The 24,894-nt window shown below is 49.8% G+C and overlaps 1 protein-coding gene and 1 long non-coding RNA gene across 3 annotated transcripts in view; one reads left to right on the top strand and one right to left on the bottom strand.

Annotated features, from left to right (window-relative positions):
• Nucleotides 1-2,563: 2,563 nt before the first annotated feature.
• On the bottom strand, nucleotides 2,564-23,261 carry LOC128122367 (uncharacterized). The gene is made up of 4 exons (XR_008222413.1): nucleotides 22,280-23,261; nucleotides 9,030-9,121; nucleotides 3,742-3,946; nucleotides 2,564-2,800 (listed from the first exon to the last, which is right to left on the bottom strand). It is a non-coding gene; the product is annotated as an uncharacterized LOC128122367 (long non-coding RNA).
• Vdac1 (voltage dependent anion channel 1) overlaps nucleotides 23,173-24,894 on the top strand; it is a 30,617-nt gene continuing 28,895 nt past the window's right edge. Inside the window, exon 1 of one of the 2 annotated variants that reach the window (XM_052757879.1) lies at nucleotides 23,173-23,362. The gene's annotated coding sequence lies outside the window, so the exon portion shown is untranslated. The remainder of the gene's footprint in view (nucleotides 23,363-24,894) is intronic. The other variant, XM_052757874.1, reaches the window with a different exon arrangement.

The raw sequence follows: 24,894 nt of genomic DNA, 5'->3' as shown, positions 1-24,894 counted from the left end.
GCCTGTCACTACCCTTCAGACTCTGCTGTTCACAGATGCCGATGAACTCTGTTGATAAGCAGTCCCCACCAGCCTGTCTCCCACACCCACGCACTGTGTGTAGACCATGGGAGCCCCCAGAGGAGTGCTCTGGTCTCTGACCTACTGGGTGCACCCTCCTGGAGGCAGCAGGTACCTCAGGGATTCCAGTTTCACCAGGAAGCCCAGATCCAACAGGCTGGTGGGCAGGGCCTGACTGCACACTCCAGAGGCAGCCTGTCCTAGATGGGCTCTCGTCTCTCCCTTGGGGCAGAGCACCAGGCCCTGCACACCTAGCCTGGGCCTGGGAGCTAAGGGGTGGACATGAATTTGCACTAGGGGCCTGAACCAACCCCATCCACCCCACCTATGGTTAGGAAGTCTGGGGCCATTAAATGGGAAACCTGCCCCTCTCTGGGCCTAGCCACCCCCAATTCACATTACCTAGGGCGAGTGGGGGTGGCTGTGACCCCAGTCCCCAAAAGTGGTGAGCAGACAGCCTTGTTGCTGGGTCCCCAGCCCTGCCCTGACTCATCCAGAAAGCATGTGGCCGCAAAGAGCCTGTCCCTTTGCCTCTGGTTTCTGCTCCCCACTTAAGCAGCCTTGTTTTCAAATAAAAACCCACAGAGCGCTTTCCCTCACTCTGATCCCCCAAACAAACAAAGGATGTTGGTCTGTGTTTTGGTTTGTTTTGAAGCTGCCGAAGAGAGTGAGGGAAATGGGTCACCTCAGAGCTCCAGGGTTGGTGGCTAAGGGGTGTGTGGTGGCCAGGGTGGTGGTGCCTAGCCCCAGAAGACTGTTTGGCAAGGTCACCCTGGGTGGGCCCTAATCTTTAGGGAATGACTCACCCACCTACAGGATTGCTCTGACCTGCGGGGTGGGGGGTGGGGGGTCCTTGTGGAGGTCAAGGGCAGGGTTACATGGAGAAAGCAGTAGGCTGGGATCCTAGGCAAGGCTAAGAGGCCCTTTGCTGGGTGACATTAAGCAAAGTCTGTTTTTCTCTGCGATCCAGTTTCCAGGCTAGCAGGCTCAGCCCTGATCCTGAGCTGCAGGGCCTGGGTCCTTGGGCAAGCACTGTCAGGCCTGAGGCCAAGAGGGCTGGCTCTCCCATCCCAAACCTCCTCCTGCATCTCCCCACTGGTCAGAAGAGGCTGCCACAGTACTTGGGACCCGTGTTCCATGACTATGCCCCTAAGGGACCCGTGACTGTTCCTCAGAGGTGTGCAGGTCCTGATAGCAGTAAAGAAGAAAAGTTACAGCATTTACCTCTTTTCTTCCTGCCCATGCAGCAACCTGAATGGCAGCCAGCCCTTGGGGGATTGGTTTTTGAGACGAAGTCTCCAGGAACCAGGACTGACCTGAAATTCACTATGTAGCCAGAGATGAACTTGAACATCTGATCCTTTGCCTTCCACCATCCAAGTGCTGGCAACAAAGTCTTGCACTGTCATGCCCAGTTTAAGCAGTGCTGGGGTCCGAACCCAGAGCTTCGTGCATGTTAGGCCAACATTCCACCAACTGAGCTGCATCCCCAGCCATTTGACATAGGTCTTTCCATGTAGCTCAGGGTGGCCTTGAACTCATCCTGTTCCTCCTGCCTCAGTTTCTGCAGTGTTAGGCTTAAGGCTACCTCAGTGGTTCATGCTCAGCTCAAGTGTGTTTTGGCCTTTTCCGCTTCCTTAATCCTTCTTGTGAAAGCCACAGTCCCTCTTGTTGGGGCAAGATGCACATGCCTAATTTTGCACATTGTGTAGAGAGAATCACAGGCCTCCCGGCTTAGACCTCGGCCAGTTAAGGAAATGCACGCCTGTTTCTCATTTTAGAGTTAACACAGTCAATGCAGAGCTGCTATCAGAAGATCAAAAGATGAGGTGGACTTTGCGGGGACCCCTCCTCTGGGCCTTGTTTTGGAGTTTTCCTGCCCCCGGAAGGGCTGTGCTGGTACCATTTGCTTTTCCACTGGCCACCATAGGTATGTGGGAAGGTGCTTTGGGTGGAGAGGGCTCTGCAGCCTACCCACCCCACTGAGCAATCTAGAAAACACTCCTGGGTGGACATCTCCCATAAAATCCTGAGTGGGCGGGGAGTGGTGGAGCACCCCTGTAATCCCAGCACTGGGGGGAATGGAGGCTACATGGTGAGTTTGAGGTCAGCCTGAAATACATGAGACCCTGTCTCATAAAAAGCCAAATAGGGATGGTGAGATGGTTCAGCACACACACACACACACACACACACACACACACACACACACACACACACACCACAAACAAATAGTAATAATTAAATTTTTTAAAAAATAATTCATTTTTATTTTATGTGCATTAGTTTTTGCCTGCCTATAAGTCTGTGTGAGAGTGTCAGGTCCCCTGGAACTGGAGTTACAGACAGTTGTGAGCTGTCATGTATGTGCTGGGAATTGAACCCCAGACTCCTCTGGAAGAACAGTCAGTGAGTGCTCTTAACTTCTGAGCCATCTCTCCAGCCCCCAATAAAAATCTTAAAAAGCTAAACCAACCAACCAACCAACCAACCAACCAACCAACCAACCAACCAACCAACCAACTAACCAACCAACCAACCAACCACCCCCCCACCCATCCACTTCAAGTGGCCAGAGGCCAGGGCTTCCTTCCTTAATCTGAGGACTCCCACCTCACTGTTTCTTACCATTTTGGCACCAGGAAGAAGGGATCCCTTCTCTTTGGTCATCTTCTAGCTCCATCTGGTGGCTAAGTCTCCACATAGCAACCGAGCTTCCAATAGACTTGGCCAGAGGGAGCTTCAACAAATGCAGATAATCTCAGTCAAGGCAAAATGGTCTTTGGGGTAAAGGCCAGCGTCAGTAGCACTCCCCAGATGATATTAACATAAACCATGGTTGCAGAGTCACTAAGGCACCCATCCATTGGCTTTCTGTTTCTCTGCAAACTAGCAAGGAAGGGTGAGTGGGCTGGAGGGAGACACCCCAGGGGCCTTCCAAAGAGCTTTACTTCCCTGGTGTGGAATCGCCCTTCACTGCCTAAGGACTCAGAGGCCTGCAGATGAGCAGGCACTGACCACCAGAATGGAGTATGGTGCAGATAACCCACTGAGCCCATGACTGACCCTCACATCAATGTCTGTAGTGTTTCACTGAGTCCCAATTGTTTTGTGTCTTTATTTTTAGCCTAATGTCCTTTGAGTTAACATGTGAGTGTGCATGTGTGTGTGTGTGTGTGTGTGTGTGTGTGTGTGAGAGAGAGAGAGAGAGAGAGAGAGAGAGAGAGAGAGAGATTTATTTTGTAGCCCAGGCTAGCCTGTAACTGGTGGTCTTCTCCTTAGCCTTTTGAAGGCTGAGATAATCAATGATCTTTCCCCCCGCCCTGCTCCCCCGAGACAGGGTTCTCTGTGTAGCCCTGGCTGTCCTGGACTTGCACTGTAGACCAGGCTGGCCTCGAACTCATAGAGATCTGCCTGCCTCTATATCCCGAGTGCTGGGATTAAAGGCGTGCGCCACCACCGCCCGGCTCCACACTTGTTTCTTTATGCTGCTCTGAATCACCACAAATTTAGTGACTCAGAGAAACACTGGTTTGAGACGGGAATGTTGGTACAAACACACAATTCCACCACTCGTGAGACAGAAGCAGGAAGATCACCCCTCTGGTGTACATACTGAGTAGGAGCCCAGCCACAGCTACAGAATGAGACCCTGTCTCACCAAAACCAGACAATACTTACAATGCTACCAGCTAGGCCTGAAATGGCTTCCCTGGGCGAGAGCTAAGACATTGTCAGGCAAGCTTCCTCCCTGGTTCTTGGGGATATCCATGTGTTGTCTTCTCCAACCTGGGAGCCGCAGTTCCGGCTGTGTGTTCTCCTCCTCCCTCTCCAAAGCCAGCAGGTGACATCTTCTCTTGTTGTAGGAGCTTCTGAATAGACTCTCCTGTTTTCCAATGTGAGGACACAGTTGAGTATACACGACATCGGTCCCATAAGATAACAAGATAAAGAATTCCTATTGCTGCCGGGCGGTGGTGGCACACGCCTTTAATCCCAGCACTCAGGAGGCAGAGGTAGGAGGATCTCTGAGTTCGATGCCAGTTTGGTCTACAAGGCAAGTTTTAGGTCAGCCAGGGCTACATAGAGAAATCCGATCTCAAAAAAAAAAAAAAAATCCTGTTGCCTACAGGTAGTATATCACATGTAACACATCAATCCTGTCTCCATGGTGATGCTAGTGCAAACACACCCACTGCACCGCTAGCAATGTAAAAATAGAACATATAGGGGGCTGGAGAGCTGGTGTAACAGTTAGGAGTGCTCGCTGCTCTTGTAGAGAAGCCGAGTTTGGTTCCCAGCACCCACATCTCCTGCCCACACCCCATTACCTTTGTTAAAGTCCGCCCCTTCGATGTCATTCGGTCTTAGTCCTTCGGTGGACCCCACTACCACACCTTCCACCTTACAGAGATGTTGTCTCTCCCTGTAGCCTGATCTCCTGGAAGGAAGGCGAGGACTATGACATGCCCGGAGCCTCCAGGGTCCAGCGCAGAGGCCTGCCTGTGCCTCCTGCTCAGCACTGTCCCCTGATTCCTCATGGAGGTGGCTCTGAGGAAAGGCTGTGGGGATGCTGACGGTAAGGGAGACTGCGGAAGGCCTTTCCTGCACTTCACGGTTCACTGCTCTTGAGAGTCTGATTAATCGATGTCTCTCAGTCTTATTACTGTTGCCATTATGGGACAGACAATTCTTTGTCATGGAAGTCTGTTCTGTGCAGCCCTTTGGCAGCTCCGCTGGCCACGGCCCCAGTGACTCCAATATCTTAGCTATTTTTCCCAGTGCTGTGATGAAATCCCTCACAGATGACTGAAGGAAGACAAGGTTTATTCTGGCTAGTGATTTGAGGGTACAGTCCACGGTGCTGGGGAAGCCTTGGTGGCGGGAGTGAGAGGAGGCTGGTCACACTGATCTGCAGGCAGGACATGGGAAGGGATGCTGGCGATCAGCTGACTCTCTCCCTTCCCCCTCTTTTATCCAGTCTTAGACCCCAGCCATGGGATGGTACCACCCACATGCAGGGGCTTCCCTCCTCTGCTAATCTTCCGTGCAACCGCCCTCACAGACGCACTGGGCTGTTTCCAAGGTGATTCCGTACCCAGGCAAGCTGACAATGAAGATTAACTATGACATCCTCCTACTCCCAACCTGTGAGGATCAAAAATACCCCTAAAGGTTGCAGGGTGCTCCCCAGAAGCAAGGATTGAATTTCCTTCGGGACCGGGTCAGGGAACCATCAGACACTCCAGTGGGGCTGAGACCTTTGCATGAAGATGAGCTGCAGCTGTGAATCATTTTCTCCCCATCCCCACTTTCCTCATCAGTAAATATTGACTGGTGCAGATTCCCTGAAGGGAAATGAGAGAATTTACTTTTCAAGAGATTGCGTTGGCTTCCAAGTCATCAACCTGTGGGGGTGCTGCCACCTGTTGGTGAGTGGCTGGAAGTGCATTCTTGGATGATCAGTCCAGGAGGGAAAGCAAGTTGTCTCTAGGTGGGGTGGGCCGCCTGGTAAGGACCTTTGTCTAAGACTCAGCCAGGGAGCCCCAAGGAAGGCAGGGCAGAATGTGTAGAAAGCAGAAGAGCCAGCAGAAACAGGGCATTTTAACATCATGCTTGCTCAAATAGCGATGTTGAAAAGAAACCTGGTCTCGGTTCAACTCTTATTCCTGTGGTCGCGCACTAGGACCCTACTTCCTTAGAATCTCTGACTATAAGCTTGGCTCTGTTGTGTTCGCATCAGGGAAGGAGATGAGGAGGACGGCACAGTCAATGGCCATAGCCACCACCTTCGCTGGAACCCACCGGTCCTCCAGCCCTTCCAGCTCAGTGGAGCTGTAAACTAACTACAGCGTCAGTCCTTGAAGCCACGTCTAATCCGTCCGACCCACGGCCACCTTTGTCTTTGGGCCACTCGCATCTAAGCCAGAGGCTTCCCCGGGACTGCACTTTTGTCTCCCGTGATACTGGCTGCAGTGTTAATGGGGCTGCATTCATCTGGGAGTTTGGCTAGACCTAGAATCTTCTATGGGACCGCTATAGATTACGTACCTTGTAGCATCCCTGTTTGGGTGGAAATGGGGTTGGGAGGCTGCTGGGATCCTCTCCGCAGCTTCTTTTTAATTTTTTTTTTTTTCTTCTTGAAACAGGGTCTAATTGTATAACACTGACTGGGATAGAACTTGCTATGTAGACCAGGCTAGCCTCAAATTCACAGAGATTCACCTCTTTCTGCTTCTCAAGTTCTGGGATTCAGGTTCTGGGATTCAGGTGGGTGCCACTATGCCCAGCTAGCCCCCCCCCTTTTTTTTTTAAGATAAGGTCTCACATAGTCCAGGTCTCAACCTTTCTGTGTAGTCAAAGATGACCTTGAATTACATATCATCTTTCCTGTACTCCAGAATGATTGGATTACAGGCACATGACACCATGACCAGTCTTTTTTTTCAAGATATATTTATTTATTTAATGTAAGAGTGCTCTATCTGCATGTACGCCTTTATTCCAGAAGAGGGCACTAGATCCCACTATAGATGGTTGTGCATCACCATGCTGGGAATTGAACTCAGGACCTCTAGAAGAGCAGTCAGTGCTCTTAACCATTGAGCCATCTCTCCAGGCCCTCCCCCCCATGACCAGTCTTTGCATGTTATTTGTATGGCATTTTGAGTGAAGTCCATCTCGTCCTTTGATCATGAGGTCCATAAGGGAGGCAGCAATGTCTGCTTCTCCCACATCCCATTCTGACTCAGCTCTTAGTGCTGGGAGAGCAAGGCTTACACTGAAAACCAGGTGAGTGAAGGACCTCCGAGGGAGGGACAGACAGACAGAAGCTGAGGGGCAAAAAGACATCCAGGCACAGGTGTGCTTCCTCCTAACATGCGGGGCCCAGACCCTGAAGAAGATACGGGGCTGTGATGGTTTGAATGAGGATAGCCCCAATAGCGTGCGTGCGTGCGTGCGTGCGTGCGTGCGTGCGTGCGTACGTGCGTGTGTGTGTGTGTGTGTGTGTGTGTGTGTGTTTGAGACACAATTTATCCATGTAGCCCTGGTTGTCCTGGAACTCACTCTGTAGACCAGACTTGTAGTTGGAATTTTCTTTGGGTTGCCAGCCAGCTCCCAAATAAAGACATAGAGACTTATTATTAATTATGAATTCTCATCCTTAGCTTAGGCTTGTCCCACTAGCTCTTTTAACTTAATTTAACCTGTTTCTCTTCATCTACATTTTGCCTCCGAGCTTTTTTTTTACCTTTCTTTCATTCTGTATGTCCTAGCTTCTTGCTTCCTCTATGTCTGTCTGTCTGGCCACTGGCATCTTCCTGGTGTCTCCTTTTCTTTCTTCCTCCAGCCTAAACTCCTCCTCCTACTTACTCTCCCTGCCTAGAAGTCCCGTCTATGCCTCCTCCCTCAATATTGGCTATTCAGCTTTTTTTTTTTTTTTTTTTTTTTGGTTTTTCGAGACAGGGTTTCTCTGTGTAGCTTTGCGCCTTTCCTGGAACTCACTTGGTAGTCCAGGCTGGCCTCGAACTCACAGAGATCCGCCTGGCTCTGCCTCCCGAGTGCTGGGATTAAAGGCGTGCGCCACCACCGCCCGGCCTATTCAGCTTTTTATTAGACCAATCAGGTGCCTTAGGCAGGCAAGGTGAAACAGCAACACATCTTTATATAGTTAAACAAATGCAACACATCTTTGCATAGTTAAATATTCCACAATAAAGCTGACCTTGAACTTAGAGATCTGCCTGCCTCTGCTTCCTGAGTGCTGGGATTAAAGCCATGCGAACCACTGCCTGGCTTTGGCTCATATATTTGAATGCTTGGTCCCTAGTTGGTGAACTTTTGGGGACAAGTAGGCCTAGGTAGAGGAGGTGTGTCACTGGGGGTGGGATGTGAGATTTCAAAAGTCCATAGCCAGGCCCAGTCTCTCTCTCTCTGCCATGTGTTTATGGACAGGATGTAAGCCCTCAGCTACTCCCCCAGTGATATGGCTGCCTGCTGCTGTGCTCCCTGTCGTGATGGTCAGGGACTGAAATAGTAAGCAAGCCCCTTTTATAAGTTGCCTTGGTGATGGTGTCTGTTCACAGCACTAGAAAAGTAACTAAGACAAAGGTTATAGTTCATTGTTTGTCCTTTCCAAAAGTCAGGTTGAAACTTAACTGCTAAGGTGGCTACAGAGGCCACTAAGTCACGAGAACTGTGACCTCTTGAGATGATTAATGCCAGTGTAGCAGGAGCTACACTCTCTTGCTCACCCGACCTTTACCCCTCCATCATGTGATGTCCCCCACTACGGGAAGATGCATGCAGAAGCTCCTGTAGGTGCTGGTATGACACCTGGCAGCTTCTATGGCTGTGAGCCATCTGTTTCTCTTTATTGTAACTTACCCAGTCGTTTATAGCAGTTCTAATGAACTGAAAGATGAGTGCAAATAAAACTATCTTGGGCCAGGAAAGATGGCTCAGCAGTTAAGATTGAGCACTGCCCTTGCAGAGACCCCAAGTTCAGTTCCTAGCACCCACTCTGGGCAGCTCACAACCTTTTGTAACTCTGGCTCCAAGGAAGCGGATGCCTTCTTCTGGTCATGGAAGGTACCTGTATTCATGTGCACATTCACATAGACGCACGATTACACACAGGCTTTAAAATCCAAAACAACAACAAAAACCCAGAAACACATTCTTGGCTAGTGAGATGGCTCAGAAGGTAAAACCACCTGCTTCCAAGCCTGACACCCCGAGTTCAATCTCTGGGACCCACATGATGGAAGGAGAGGACACAGCCAACTTCAGCAAGTTATCTCTGATCTCTACTCTGTGGCTCACACACACCTGCGTGTGCACAGGCACACACACACACACCTGCACACACACCTGCACACACACACACACACACTAAATATTTTAAAATATTTATTTTTATTTTATATGTATGAGTATTTTGCTTGCATACACATAAATGTACATACCTAGTGCCCAAAGAGGCCAGAGCTGGACCACATCCCCTGGTGTAGACGGTTGTGAACCACCATGTGGGTGCTGGGAACAGAACCTGGGTCTTCTGCAAGAACAACAAATACTTTTTTTTTTTTTCAAGACAAGGTTTCTCTATGTAGCTTTGTGCCTTTCCTGGAACTCACTCTGTAGTCCAGGCTGGCCTCGAACTCACAGAGATCCTCCTGGATCTGCCTCCCAAGTGATTAAAGGCCTGTGCCACCACCACCTAGCTATAGCCACATTTTTAAAAGTGATTTTTGTTGTTGTTTGAGACAATCTCTCTATTATGTAGACTAGGCTGGCCTTGAACTCACAGGGATCCACCTGCCTCTGCCTCTGTCTCCCAAGTGATGGAATTAAAGGTGTGCACCACTACTTCCAGCCTAATTTTTTTTGAATGTCTTGAAGTTCTCAGAATGGTCATGCATGCCTGCGATCACAATATTTGAGAGGCTGAGGCAGGACAGTCTCTAGTTCAAAGCCACCCTAGAATACAGAAGGGGCCTTGTTTCCAAAGAAAATAAAGGAGAAAGAAGTTCTGGAATATTTTTAAAAACAGGTTGAGTGTGGTAGCAATGCTTGTAGTCCTAGTACTTCAGAGTTTGAGGCAGAAAGATTGTCACAAATTAGAGGCCAACCTGAGCTAAAGGCCAACCTGAGCTACAGGCCACAGGCCTCAAAAGGCTAAAGCACCATGTCCTGAACAGCAGCCACAATCTGGATTTCTTTCCTTTTCTCTTGCTAAGTGCACCCTTTTCTCTGGGCCTGCTCTTCTCGGGTGCCTTAAGGTGCTTGGGGAGAATGTGAGTGATGGTGATACTCCACAAGCAGAGTGGAGACCCCTGAGGTGGGCCAAGGTCCATGTGCAGCTCCCCCAGCCTTCCTTCCAGGACTCCCGGGGTGCAACCTGTTGAGAATCTACTTCTCTCCATTTCTCTCCACCAGGTTGGGACTTCTTCCCAGTACAGTGGCAATCTCCTTTAACTCCAGCAACCTGGAGGCAGAAGCAGATAGAGCTCTGTGGGTTCAAAGCCATTCCGTGAGTTCTAAGCCAGCCAGGGCTACATAGTGAGATCCTATCTCAGAAAACCAAACCAAACCAAAATAAAATATCACCAGCAATAAAACACAAAATTGAAATTGGGACTTTTTATTTTATGTTATTTTATATTTTTTTGGAGACAGGGTGCCCAGGCTGGCCTGGGACTCATGTGGTGGCTGAGGAGAACCTTGGGCCCCTGATTCTCCTGCCTGTACCTCCCAAGTGCTGGGATTATAGGCATGTGCTCAGTTTGTTTGTTTGTTTTTAATACAACATCTTATTCTGCTGCCCAGGCTAGCCTGGAACTCACTATGTAACCTAGGCTGGTTTAAAATTCTCTGCAATCTTCCTGCCTGAGTCCCTGAGAACTGGGATTACGGACATGAGCCACCATGCTCGGCTTCAAATTGGGATTTTTTTTTTCAACTAACTTTTCCTCTAGGATGCTGCCTTAGTTCCTTTTCTGTTGCTGTGAGGAGACATTAGGACACAGGCAACTCTTATAAAAGAAAGCATTTAATTTGTGGATTGTTTACAGTTCCAGAGGGTTAGTCTTTGATCATGGTGGGAAGCAGACAGGCATGGTGCTGGAGCAGTAGCTGAGAGCTTGACATCCTGATCCACAGGCAGCAGGCAGAGAGAGACATTGGACCAGGCGTGAGCTTTTGAAACCTTAAAGCCCACCCCCAGTGACATGCCTCCTAATCCTTCCCAAATAGTTCCACTAACTGGGGACCAAGTATTTAAACATATGAGTCTATGGGGGCCGTTCTCATTCAAACCACCACAGGGACTTAGTATCTCTCTTAGGGCCTTTGTGGTTTTAATTTTCATAGAAGGCTTTAGAAACAAGCAGCCTTCTATGTTTCCCTCTACAGGCTGGGCAGGGGGTCCAGTTTCCTCAAGCTGGGCAGGATCACATGGCAGTCATCCCAAGACTCAGTGCTCTCTCTCTCTCTCTCTCTTTCTCTCTCTCTCTCTCTCTCTCTCTCTCTCTCTCTCTCTCTCTCTCTCTCTCTTCTCTCTCTTCACTGGATAGAATTATAAAGTTTGTGTTTGGGGCTTTGTGTGTGGAGAGAAGGGTAAGTGTCCTTGACAGAAGCATCTTTGGCACAGTGACCAGGAAACTTCAGGGAGGAGCTGAGGGGCTGAGGGAGCCTCAGAGGTCTGACCTGCTTATGTAAGAGTCACAGACCAACTTGTTTTCTGACCCCCAGGCGGCAGAGCTGCTAAGTTTAGACTTGAACCTGAAACTTTTGATCCTGGAAAGGCATCCGAGGCTGGTGGCTCTGGCAAGAAGGGCTGTGTCCGGGGCTCCACAACGTGTGCCCTGCATCTGGGAAATGGTGGCTTTAGACAGAGGCTAGACCTGTGGATTTGGGGGAAGAAGTTAGAGCATGCCATAGCAAGCCCTGAAGGTCAGTCTCCTGCCTCCTTCCTCCAGAGTGCCCAGAAGCCAACCCACTTGGGTTGATTTATTACCTGCCTACTTGTCATTGCTAAGATCAGGAAGAAAGTCCTGTCCCTGCAGGGACAGAGGGTGAGGCATTGTAGGAGAGGCCGCTGGGCAACAATGAACTCCTCTATCGGAGATGCCTGAGGGGTCCAGACATGCAGCACAGTGCCTGGTCTGACATCTTGGTCAGTGTGTGTGTATGTGTGCACTCATGTGTTCTTGCACGTGAGCATGTGATATGCATGGAGGTATGGCAGCAGGGAGCTGCCATAATGGAGGTAATACAGTGGTGTTAAAATGGGAAACAGTCTATCAGGCCACACCTACACCCCTCTGTGCTGCCACCAATTGCAAATCTAGGGATCCCCAAAGTCACCCTCATATTTAAGAACTCATTGGGACCTCTGCCACCCTCACAGTCACAGGAAAAACCCACCCAGAGAAGAGTAGGGTGGGCAAGGCCAAGAGGATCCCCATGGAGCTGTCTACTGTCCTCTGCAGACGGAGTCCCAGCTGGCACCCACCACTCTGCCATGTGCCAACTCACACAGAGCATCATCCCCTGCCTTGCTACCTAGAGTGTGGATTGGGGTTTCCTACTCACTGCCTGTGAAGCCAACACCAGTCCTCCAGACCTTCCAAGGTCCAGCTGCTTATGCTTGGGTCAAAGCCCATAACCACATTGTTGATTCATCCTGTGTGGCCAACTCTCTCCCTAAATGAAAATCCTTCCCTTGGGCAGGACTTTCTGGAAGCTGGGGGCAAAGGCCAGCCCTCCCTTTGGACAGGGAAGAGCTCTTCACTTGTATGTAGATAAATTCAAGCCCCAGCCAGCATTACGCTGCTGAGTCCATTCTTCCAGGGGGACTGAAACCCCCAAGGGCTTGGTCTCCAGCTGTCCACGTGTGCAGTAGAATGAGACCAGTGGACTGGCCGCCTGCCTTCATGCTGAGGGTCACCTAGCACCCACTGGTGGTGTGTTGAACACCAGTCACATGACAGTGCTCTGAAAAAGGGACGAGGTGAACAAGTTAAAGCTAACCCTGACCCCTGGGCAGCATTCACCCTAGTAAGGAAGTTAGCAAAGCTGTGATTAGATCTTTAGTTCCCCGGAGGAAGCAAAGAGCTGAGCTAAGACAAAAAACGTGAAAGAGAGACTCTGCCTTTGACTGGAAGTGCAGGTGGCAACCCTGGGCTGAGGATACAGCTCAGCGGGATGAGGGCTTTGCTTCAAGCAAGCAGGAAGCCCCAGGTTCAGGCCACAGCACTGCACAAACCGTGGGTAGTAGCTCATGCCTATAATCCCAGCACTAGGAGGTGGAGGCAGGAGGATCAGAAGTTCAAGGTCATCCTTGGCTATTTAACAGTGAGTCTGGGGCCAGCCTGGGCTACAGGAGACCATGTCTCAAAAACAAACAAACAAAAAACAGCCGTGTAGTGGCTTACACCTTTGATCCCAGCACTTGGAAAGCAAGACCAGTCTGGTCTCTACTTAGTGAGTTCCAGGACAGCCAGAGATACATAGTGAGACTCCATCTAAAAACAATAATAATAACAACAACAACAAGGACAAAGACAAAACAACAAAAATGCAGACATGAAGTCATGCCTGTCAGCAGAGGCCACGCTAACAGGGGACTTGTTCAGGTCCCCAAGGACTTGGGTAGCTAAGTCAAGCAACAGAGGCAGGTCCAGCTTCGTCTCTAGGGCAAACCCCATGTATCTCTTCATTGTGTAGCCAGAGAAGACAATGCCTGTCCTTGCGGTAACTGGAATCTTAGCCAACACACACACACACACACACACACACACACACACACACACACACACACACACACACACACGCTGGTCAGAACATGCTGAGCAAAGGAGAAACTGGCCTTCTTTCAGGCTGGGAGATGTCATCAGCTCAAAGGTCTCTGGTAGGAATGCAGCCTCCATCAAGTCTACTCTCCACACTCAAACCCAAATCCAAGAACCTCACAGCTACCTACCAGGGCAGGCGGATGGAGGGCTGGGTTTGCTAGCCAAGAGCAGAAATGACCTCACTCACTCCAAATCAGAATCATTTTAATGCAGCAAATGTAGCAGGAACCTCTGCCTTTATTAAGAAAATATATCTGTATTTTCACTTATTACTTTGCTGCGGTCTGCAGGAATATATCATAAGAACTCAGCTGGTTATGGCAAAGTCACTACCTGGAGGGATTAAGGAATTCCTCCAAAGGAAGCCAAATTCCAAGGAGCTTTTGGCTTGTTATATATCAGCTGTTTTCTGTTATGAAAATCATATGTGCCTTCATAGTTTTCCCAATTGACTTTTCCCTAAGAAGGGCTAATAGTGTGGACTGATCACTCTCTGGACATACACATTCAAGGTATTTGGAGAACAGCCTCAGGAAAGACTTCCTCTAGAATCAGATATCTCCCTTAGCCACTTTCAAGGACTAGCAGTAATAACAGTCCACATGCAAGTCTCCTGATTTAAGGTAAATTCCACAGAGACACCGCCTAGGTCAGGTGGATGTTAAGTAATAGCTTTACACAATTTAGCTCGGACCCTCCTTTCTTACAGCCTTACTAACTTTATAGACCTCTAACTCCTTACCTAACCACTTCTAGGAATATTTAGATAACTTTCTGTGCTGACAGCTATGCTCAACCTGAACCCCAGTTCAAGCCTCCCTGTAATTATCATCATTGGCAGCATCTGGCCAGGTCCATCCCCAGATGGCGGAAAGTACCTTATCAGAGATACCTCTGTACTCTCTAAGAACAGACTTGAGCATCCAGGCTACCTGTTTGAGAAGGCCTGGTGGATGTGCCAATTAAGCTTAACTTCCTCCTTTCCCAAATCTTACCTCTAGTTCCAGATCTCCCTTTAACTATCACCAGAGGCATCTAGCTGTACACAGGTTGCCTAGCAACTGAGCACACTTTCCCCCACCCCACAGAAAAACAGCAGATAGCTTGGACAGATAGGAGCCACAGGAAAAAAGAAGACAGTTTTATTTTCTCCCATTGACCTAGCAACTTACAGATTCTTAACATTTTCTACCAATCATGTTTAAGACTATATTTGAGCACATAAGATCCCTCTTCTTAGATATTACCCGAATTTGGGCTGGAGAGATGACTCAGAGATTAAGAGCACTGACTGCTATTCCAGAGGTCCCGAGTTCAATTCCCAGCACCCACATGGTGGCTCACAACCATCTATATTGAGATCTGGTGCCCTCTTCTGGTGTGCAGACATACATACAAACAGAACACTGTATACATAAAAACTAAATAAATCTTTGCTGGGCGGTGGTGGTGCACACCTTTAATCCCAGTACTCGGGAGGCAGAGCCAGGTGGATCTCTGTGAGTTCGAGGCCAGCCTGGGCTACAGAGTGAGTTCCAGGACAGGCTCCAAAGCTACACAGAGAAACCCTGTCTCGAAAAACCAAAAAAAAAAAAAAAAAAAAAAAAAAAAGATATTACCTGAATTTAGCCTTTAGTTAATTCATTTCCCATTGGTCACTTCCCTTTGGGGTTGCAAATGATAACGGTTATTGCCCCTCTATGTGATTCTTATCACCCCTCCGTTTGACCCTGGAAGCCTGGCTTTGCACTTTCAAGGGATTACTGCTTGTAAGTGTATATGTAACAGGACTTGCAGGGCACAGGGGGATGGAGAAGAGAAAAGAGAATGGAAGGACTAGATGGGTAAGAACTTGAGAGGACAGAGAGACGGAGAACGGGGAGGAATAAGGAGGATTTTGAGCAGAGAGAACATGTGGACGAGATGAAAGATGAGGAAGAGTCAGACGGGGAAGTACTAGCTGGGTAAGAACAAGATGAAAGGGACCTAGATGAGGCAGAATTAAGATGACAGAATTAAGATAGAACTTAGAGGGAGCAGTAGGTAAATATAGAGAGAAATCAGGCAAGAAAGGAGCTAGGCACAAGAACAGAACTGAAGCTGTGTATATAGGATGTTATGCCAGAGGAATTAAAGCAAGTGGACTATAGAGCTCGGTGTGCTGAGATTCTATTTCCCAAAAATAGTCCTTGCCTTTAGTAGTTCTCTCTCCTGTGCCCCTGGAATGTATAATATTGAGGCTGAACCCGCTAATATTATACAAGATGGCTTTTTTTTCTTTTCGAGACAGTGTCTCACTGTGCAGCTCTGGCTACCCTGGAACACTTTGTAGATTAGGTTGGCCTCGAACTCACAGATATTTATCTGCCACTGCCTCCCAGGTGCTGGGATTAAAGGTGTGAGCACCACACTTGGCTAAGAAAAGATTTTAAAATACGAGTGTGTGTGTGTGTGTGTGTGTGTGTGTGTGTGTGTGCGCGCGCGCGCGCGCGCGCGCATGCATAGGAGTATGGTACCTGCTGAGGCCAGAAGATTGGAACTGAAGTTATGGAGACATGGGCCATGGGTGTTGGAAGCCAGACTCAGGTTCTCTAGAAGAGCAGCAAATGATCTCAACTGCTGAACTTTCTTCCCACCCTCTGTTCCCCTTCTGAGACAGGTCTCACTCTGCAGCACAGGCTGGCCTCAGATTTACTGCACTCCTCCTACCTTTGGTCTTTGGCTCTCAATGGCTGGGATTACAGTATGCGCCACCATGCAGGCCAACTGTCTCCTTTTTTTTTTTTTTTTTTAGGGAGCAGGGAGGCAGGGTCTTATTACCCTAATCTAGCTAAGGAGAACCCCAAGTTCCTCAATAGGCTGCTTCCACACCAGACCCCCTCTCAAGTGTGGGATTACAGGCCTGCCTCACCAGGCCTGGTGGCTATATGGTGCTGGGGATGGAATCCAGGGTATGGTGCCTGCTAGGTAAGCACTGTGGCAATTTAGCAAGCTCAAGGCCAGCTTGGGATACAAAGTGTGTTCAAAACCAGTCTGGGCAGCTTAGCAAGACTGTGTCTCAAAAAGTAAAAATCGTGGGACTGCTGAGATGGCTCAGCTCCCAAAGGGAAATCTAAGACTGCTGACCTGAGTTAAATCCCCTGGACCCATATTGGAAGGAGAGAAGTGACTCCTACAAGTTGTCCTCAGACCCTCACACATGCGCTGTGGCATGTGTGCATGCCCTCAAAAATAAAGAAATCAATTAAATAAAGATGAGGGGTGGCTACATAGCCCAGGCTGGCCCCCAACTTCTGGTCTCTGCCTCAACCTCCCAAGTTGCTGGTATCCCTGCTGTGTGCCACCACACCTGACTCTCTAAGGATCTTTGTGAGCCTACTGGGCCTACCAGATGACCCAGGATAAAATCCCTACGTCCCCATCCTTGACATGGATGTGAGAGCAATAGTAGGTTCCAGGGTCTGGGGGAAGGGACAGAGGGGTGACTGAGGATACAAAGTTTCAGTTACTCACATTACGTAAGCTCCAGAAATGTACCTGCGGCAGGGTCCATGGCTAACAGTTCTGGGATGGCTGCTAGCTTGTTTATGGAGTTTAGAACTACCTTCACATGTCTGTGAGGGAGTTTCTAGAGGGGGTTTATTGAAGGAGGAAGGCTCACCCCAATGACGGGTGGCATCACCTCATGGGCTGGGGGCGTGGACTGAACAAAAAGGAGAAGTGGAGCTGAGCCGGCAGCATCTGTCCTTGCTTGCTGACTGCGGATGCCGAGTGGCCAGCTGCCTCGGGCGTCTGCTGCCATGTCTCCCCTGCACGGGACGGACGGCATTTTCAAGTCCTGAGCCAGAATATACCCGTTCTCTCTTGAGTCGCTTTTGTCAAACACTGTGTTTCAGTAAGAAAAGTCGCTAACACAAGTGGTGTTTTTACGTTTAAACTAGCTGTGGAGATAGATTGGTTTTGCTTTTCTGAGACAGGGTCACTTGCTATGCCGTTCTAGGCTTTTTTTTTTTTTTTTTTTTGAGACAGGGTTTCTCAGTGTAGTTTTGGTGCCTGTCCTGGATCTCGCTCTGTAGACCAGGCTGGCCTCGAACTCACAGAGATCCACCTGGCTCTGTCCCGTGAGTGCTGGGATTAAAGGCGTGCGCCACTACCGCCTGGCTAAATAAATAAATCTTAAAAAAAAAAAAAAAAAAAAAAAAGGCAGAAGGTCTGGGTTGTGGTGGTGCACGCCTTTAATTCCAGCACTTGGGAGGAAGAGGTAGAAAGATCTCTGTGAGTTCAAGGCCAGCCTGGTCTACAAAGTGAGTTCCAGGACAGCCAGAGTTGTTACACAGAGAAACCTAGTCTTGAAAAACCAAACACCAAACAAACAAACAAAAATGAAACAAAAGGCAGGAGAGGTAGATGAGTGAGTAAGATGTGAGCTGTGCAAGCCTGAGTGTTTGTGTTTACCCTGCGTACAGAAGAGAACTGACCACACAATGTTCTTCATCCCCCCCACCTCCTAATGATACATAAGCAAATCGTTCCTTTTCAAACTATTTCTTTAGTTTTTTCTTGTATTTGTTTATTTCTATGTGTGTGGATGCTTTAGGCATGCCTGTGCACCATGTTTATGCAGTGCACACAGAGGAGGAGGGTGCTGGATCCTCTAGACTGGAGTTACAGATGGCCAGGAGCCACCATGTGGGTGCTGGGAGTTGAACCCAGGTCCTTTGGGAGAGCAGTCAGTGCTGTTAAACCCTGAGGTTTAAACCATCTCTCCAGCCCCAGATTCCTTTAGTTTTATGTTATGTGTGTTAGAGCTTGCATGCATGTATGTAGATGCACCACAACTTCCTTGGTGTACACGGAGGCCGGAAGAGAGTGTCAGATTGCAAGGAACTGAAATTACAGGCATTTGTGAGCCACCATGTGGGTACTGGGAATGGAACCTGGTCCTCTGCAAGGGCAGCCAACGATCTTCATGGCTGAACCATCTCTCTAGTCTCTAAAAAGTCATCACAAGAAAATGTAGGGATGTGACTGGCATCTGTACAGGTTGTTGATGGTGATGGTTTCCTGGATGTTTGTGTCTAGTCATAGAAATGCTTTCTTCTTGTTGTTGTTGTTGGTTTTTGTTTCTTTGTTTTCCCCAAGACAGGGTTTCTCTGAATAGCTCTGGCGGTCCTGGAACTCACTTTGTAGCCCAGGCTGGCCTCATAGAGATCCCCCTGCAGCTGCCTTCCCAGTCCTGAGATAAAAGGTGCGTACCACCACACCCAGCTGAAAGGTGGGAAATCTAAGTATTAAGCATGTATAACTTTTTATATGCTAACCACACTTCAGAAAAGTTAAAAAAAAATTTTTGTATTATTTATGTATGTAGATGTGTTGTGAATGTGTCACATGTGTGCAGGTACCTGCAGAGGCCAGAAGAGGGTGTCAGATCCTCTATAGCTACAGTTACAAGGGGCTGTGAGCTTCCTGATGTGTGTACGGGGAATTGAAATCTCAAGTCCTCTGCAAGAGCAGGAAGTGCTCTTAACCACGGAGTCATCTCCAGCCCCAGGAGAATAGTTTTTTTTTTTTTTGTTTTGTTTTGTTTTTTTGGTTTTTCGAGACAGGGTTTCTCTGTGTAGCTTTGCGCCTTTCTTGGAACTCACTTGGTAGTCCAGGCTGGCCTCGAACTCACAGAGATCCGCCTGGCTCTGCCTCCCGAGTGCTGGGATTAAAGGCGTGCGCCACCACCGCCCGGCTTTGTTTTGTTTTTTTTAAAGATCCGTAGCCAGGCATGGTGGGGCATACCTTTAATCCCAGAACTCAGGAGGCAGAGGCAGGAGGATTCCTGTGAGTTGAGGCCAGCTTGGTTTACATATTGAGCACCAGGTGGCCAGGAGTACATAGAGAGACGCTGTCTCAAGAAACCAAAACCAAACAAATAAACAAAACAAAACATCCTGGCTGGTGAGAGGAGATTTACCTTAGTGGTCAAGAGCACTGACTGCTCATGCAAAGGGCCTGGGTTCAATCCTTAGCACCCACTTGGTGGTTCATATCTCTTAGCATTCACATGATGGTTCACAACCATTCAGAACTCCAGGGGACCTAACACAATCTTCTGACTTCTGGGGGCACCAGGCATGCTTGTGGCACCTAGACCTATATACAGGCATCATACATAAAGTAAAATAAATGAATCCTTTTTTAAAAAAAAGCATCTTGGCTGGGTATGGTGGTACATGCCCATGATCCCAACAGTTAGGAGGCTGAGGCAGGAGGATCGCCATGAGTTAAAAGTCAGCTTCACAGCAAGCTCCTGCTTTAAGGAATATACTCACAGGGCCCCATAAATAGGATGGGATGGGCATCTCTGGACATCGTCTGGCTTGTCATAACTTGCCTGTAGTCTGTGATGTGGTCACAATAATGTGGATAGCATCATGATTGCTTTCATTAATATTATGAATGAGGGTTTCCCCACAGGAAGTCTCTGAAACACTTCAGCAGGCTGCAGATGATGGGGGAGGACAGGACTGAGGGCCCATCAATCCCCAGGACCCACATGGAGAAATGAAAGAACGGACCCTGCAAGCCATCCTTTAACCTACACACCTGCAGGGACACATGTAAATAAAATGTAAAATATAATAAAAAAAAGAAGAAGAAGACCTAGTATAAGGAAGAACTTCCCTAAGGTGATTTTTTTTTTTTTTTTGAGTCAGGGTTTCATATAACCTAGGCTGGCTCTGAGCTCACTATGTAGCCAAGGGTACATTGAACTTCTGATCTAGTGTCTAAAGTAATGGAGTAAAATAGTCTTACACTCATAATCCATTTCAGTACCTCCCTAGATGGTTTACTTTGTTCTTTGTGAAGGAGGACAGCAACTGGGTTTAGCACCTAAAAAAAAAAAAGGGGGTGGGTGGGGAGGTGAGAACCTACTGTCTCAGATAACTGGGAAGCAGCAATCGAGGCTAGATGCATGCTCACTCTAGCCACAAAGCTGATCTCTGCCTCAGCTTTGATTTTAGGGAAAGTCTATTTCCACAGCTGGAGAACTCCTCCACGGCCTCACTGGTTCCTCTCCAGAACCAGGGAAGAGCAGGACTCTGTCACATGACACTGCCCCCTGGCCCTGGAGTCAGCTCCAAGGAAGCGTGTACTCTGAAAGAAAGTGATAGAGGGTCACTTACCCCAAGAGAAACTATGGTGAGACTGACCTGTCCCACAAGTCAGCAAGACCTCTCTGGACTCACATGGAATCGAACTAGGTCTGGGGAACTCAAACTCAGGAAGGGTTCCGTGAGGAAATGGGTCCAAAGCCTCTGGCAACCCTACAGTGAGTGATCTGCTTGCTTTTCGGGGCTGACAGAGATGCCAAGCCTGCCTTGAGGACCGCCCCCCTGCTTCCCTCAGACTCTGGATTTCTTAGTTCAAATTTGCAAGGAAGAGCCTGACTGGACAGGGTTGAATCAGGTTTTCCGTCCCAGCCCAATCAGCTTTGGCAGGCTGGGAGGGGAGGCTGAGCAGTGTCCTATTAGAAAAGGTGACCTGCTGCTCCCTCTCCCTAAAGACTGAGATCAATGAGTCACCCTTCTAGTGTGGTTAGAGCCCAACCCCAGGGGCTCACTTCCTAGTCTAGCTGATTTTCTTTGCCTTTCTTGTGTAGCTAATTCCTTGGAATGGAAACTTTCTCTTCTGGAAGGAAAGAGATACATAAAAATCAGGAAGCTACCTAGAGTGCTCCAGGTCCTGGGTTCACTCCCCAGCACCAGAAAGTATAATAAAAAACCCCAGGAAGCTGTTGAAGGATACGAAGCTTGGGAAGTTCAGTTTTCAGACTCATGAGGTCCCTCCCAAGGTTATCTAGATAGACTCTGGAGAGGAGACGCTGGATGAACGGCCTGTAAGTTGTACACTGCTCTGGGGATGCACGCGGCTTCTGTGTGTCTTGAGCCATGTTGGGCTGGCCTTTTCAGCTACCTGGAGTCACCTTGCAAATACCTTAAACACCTTCATCGGTTTGCCAAGGGAGACTTTGGGTGGAACTCTTTAGTGGGTCATAAGTGCCCTCTACAATGAATAGTTGTTTATGTCCCCAGGAAAGTGACACAAACTGCTCACTGAGTCCTAGCAAGTGCTCCACTACTCTCCTCCACCCCCAGACCCACGTGCTTTATTTTAAACAAACACCAACACTCCCAAGTTGAGGTGAGAAGCCAGACTTTCTGCCCAGGGCCACACAGCCAAAAGTGGCCCACAAGTTGTCATAGTGATGTTAAATTCTACCTAGGGCAGCTGGGGAAGACAGAGACCACTGGAATTCTCCAGACTGAGGGTCCTGAAAAGGATGTTGGTACTTGGAGGGCTAGGAGGACCTTGAACAATTGGCTCTCTGCCCCACAACTGGGCACCAGGGCCCAGGGCCAAGTGTAAGACTCTTGGAGACAAAGCTTCCCTGTCTCTCAGTGTCCCCAGGTCTTGTCCTTCCAACTGTCTCGCTGCACTCCCCGTGACTCAGCAGCTTTCCCGACCTGCTTTACTCTTGGAGTGGGTTGGGTCTTTGTTGTCAGGTGGATCTGCAGACTTGGGAAGCTATATAAAAATTGTATAAGCTATATAAAAGCTTGAACTCGAGTTTTTTCGAATGCTAAGCAAGCTCTATACCACTGCCCCCATCCCATCCTGAAGGGCTTTCCCTCACAGTCTAAGTCAGATCTGGGCTTAGCCCCACACATACATTCACACGCGTGCGCGAACACACACACACACACACACACACACACACACACACACACACACACACACACACCCCTTTATCAGTTCCCTTCTTTCAGCTCACTGGATCAGCATTTTAAACCCAGAGTGGTCACCAATATCTCAGCTGCCTTATTCAGCCACAGCTGGTTGTGGGCAACCAACTGGCGCTTCCTCCACTGGACCCCAAATTCTCTTAGGACGTCTGTTAGTTGAAGGCAAACGGTGTGAGGTCTTCATTCACCCGCGATTTCAGATTCTCCAAGCCTGTTTTGATTTGGTTTGGCGTGGGCAGCTGGGAGCCGCTCAGTAGGGAAGGAGAACCTGTGCTGAGACCAGGCAAGGAGAAAGTGACCCTCCGCTCCACACTGCAGGAGAGCAGACATCTAGAACCCGCGTGACCTCTCCATGCAGTGAGACTCTGCCGCGAGTCTCACAAAACTCACTTTGCCTTTTCTAGTTTCGCAATTGCTTGGGAAATGGCGGCGAGCGGCTTTGCCACGAGGGAAAATTGCACGCAAATTTGCAGTGCAAAGCCGGGTGTCAGGGAGTTTAATTCGGAATTCATTCGCTGACGCACGCGGGCGTGTCGCAGGCTCCGGAAACCTGGTGTAGCGAGGTCGGAGCGCAGAGGAGAGGACGACAGTAGCCGCTCTGACCTATGCAGCGCCACCTCCGGAGCCCAGTGTCCCCACTGGGCATCAGGGTGACTCGCGGCCTCGAGGCTGCGCAGGAGCCACAAGACTCCAGCGCCCTTATCCGTTGAGGTCCCCAGGCCACCGCTCAGTGTGCCGGAAGCTCCCCTCCCCCTCTTCCCAAATGCTCCCAGCAGCCTGGAGGCTCCAGCAGTGACCCGCGTGTCCCCGCGCACGCACACACCTCACGCACGTCAGCCCCACGCTTCCCTATCGCCTCGTGCCCGGGTGCACGCAGGCCTTTACGCTCGGTCGCACATGGTCACAGAGCCACTGAGGGCCAGATAGCTGCTCGCGGGGTGGGACGAGGACCCCGGGACAGGTCTGGGCGCTGGCCGGGGTGGAGCCGGGGGCGGAGCTTCGGGGCCGGGCGCGCAGAGCTGGGGCGTGTCCGCGCCGCCGTGCTCCGCGCCGCCCCGCCCTCGGCCCGCTCCCTGCTCTCCCAGCTTGCTCGCCGCAGCCCCCGCCGTAGCTGCCGCTGCTCCCGCCGTCACCGCCTCCGAGGTAGGCGCAGCAGAGAGGGCCCCGGCTATGCCTGAGTCCCTGGGGGCCTCGGGCAGCGATCCTGGGGAGTCTCGAGGGAGGCGATAGAGGGAGGATCGGGCTAGGGCGCAGGGTCTTAAGAGCCCGGTCCCGGGAAGGGTGAACCAGGGAGGATCATCTCCGGCCTGGAGAGTCAGCGGGCGGGTAGTGGAGGCCTGGAGGGCGGGTGCCGAGCGGATCTCAGGAGGGAGAGATCCCAGCCAGAGCATCCAGTACACTTGCAGTTGGGAGCGAGGGGCGGTCTGAATATGCGAGCGGAAGGGCAAGGGCAGCCGCGTGGAGGCCTGGCGGGCCGCGGTGTAGGTGACCTTCCCCGGCGGCGCCCTCTGGCTCTAGATCCCGTCGGCATGGATCTGGAAGAGACCCTCCCTCGGCCCAAACCCTTCCCCGCCAGCCACGAGGGCCTGTGCAGACCCATCTTTCTCCACCGAGAGGACGAGCTCCAAGCATGGCCATGCGCTGGAGCCCCCGGCCCCTACACGCCCTAGTCGGCCCACGCCCGGAGTAGGTGGCGCTGGGTCCCTCCCGCGCATGCCAGTGCCTTCCCGGACGGAACCGGCTGTCCTGAGTGGACTTAGGCCTCAGGGACAAGCACCTGGGCCTGGACTGGAGGCGAGACCCCATAGGGAGCGATATGCCTGGCCTCCTTGGCCTTAGGGATGGATTCCGTGTTCCGTGTCGCCATATGCGACTGTGCGTTAGGGAAACTGTTTTCAGGGCCTGACGTCTGATTGGAGGCCCACAACTCTTCATGGTTTGTCCAAGGTCACACTGGTAGGAAGATTTCAAACTTCAATTTTTTTTTATCTGCGAAATAGGAGCAATTATATATACTTCACTGAGTTTGGGGGGAAGAATAAAATGATCCGATTAACACAAAGCCTTGGGGCATGCACAAGGAAACTTTGACACTTACCTAGGAGCTTTTGGGGAGGATTGAATTCACCGCCCCCTCCCCGCAGTCCTTTTGTTTCCTATGGTGTCCTGGAAGGGACTCAAATCTACAGTCCTGTTATTTTAATGCCATTGTGACTATGTTAGTAGCAAGCATTTGTGCACCACCAGCTACTCAGTATAATTCATGAAACACTGCCAGTTTAGAGACTTGACAGGCATCAGGCTGGACCACTAAGTCTGACGGTAGACCCAGATGAATTGCAGGAAGGGTCTGGGCTTAGCCCTGCCTTGTGCCATCTAAAACTCCTTCCCCTTGACAAGAGAGATGGGCCAAGAGCTTCTTTACCCAGGCAGTTTTGTCTTCGGGGTCTTGGGTGGAACCACTGGGCACACATTAGGTGGGTTAGAAAGGTCTGAGGGGGATAAATTCATTTTTAGAAATGTCTATTTAAATGTGTCTGTGCCTATGTGAATTTATGTGCATACATGCAGATGCCCTCAGAGGCCAGAAGAGGGTATTGGATCCCCTGAACTGGAATTATAGGCAGTTGTGAGCTGCCCAGTGTGGGTCTGGGAATCAAACCTGGGTCCTCTGC

Source organism: Peromyscus californicus, unplaced genomic scaffold, assembly GCF_007827085.1.
Source record: "Peromyscus californicus insignis strain IS unplaced genomic scaffold, ASM782708v3 Scaffold_3__1_contigs__length_106647218, whole genome shotgun sequence".
Classification (NCBI taxonomy): domain Eukaryota; kingdom Metazoa; phylum Chordata; class Mammalia; order Rodentia; family Cricetidae; genus Peromyscus; species Peromyscus californicus.
The sequence above is the reverse complement of the archived record's forward strand: the minus strand, read 5'-3'. Positions and strand labels throughout refer to the sequence as shown.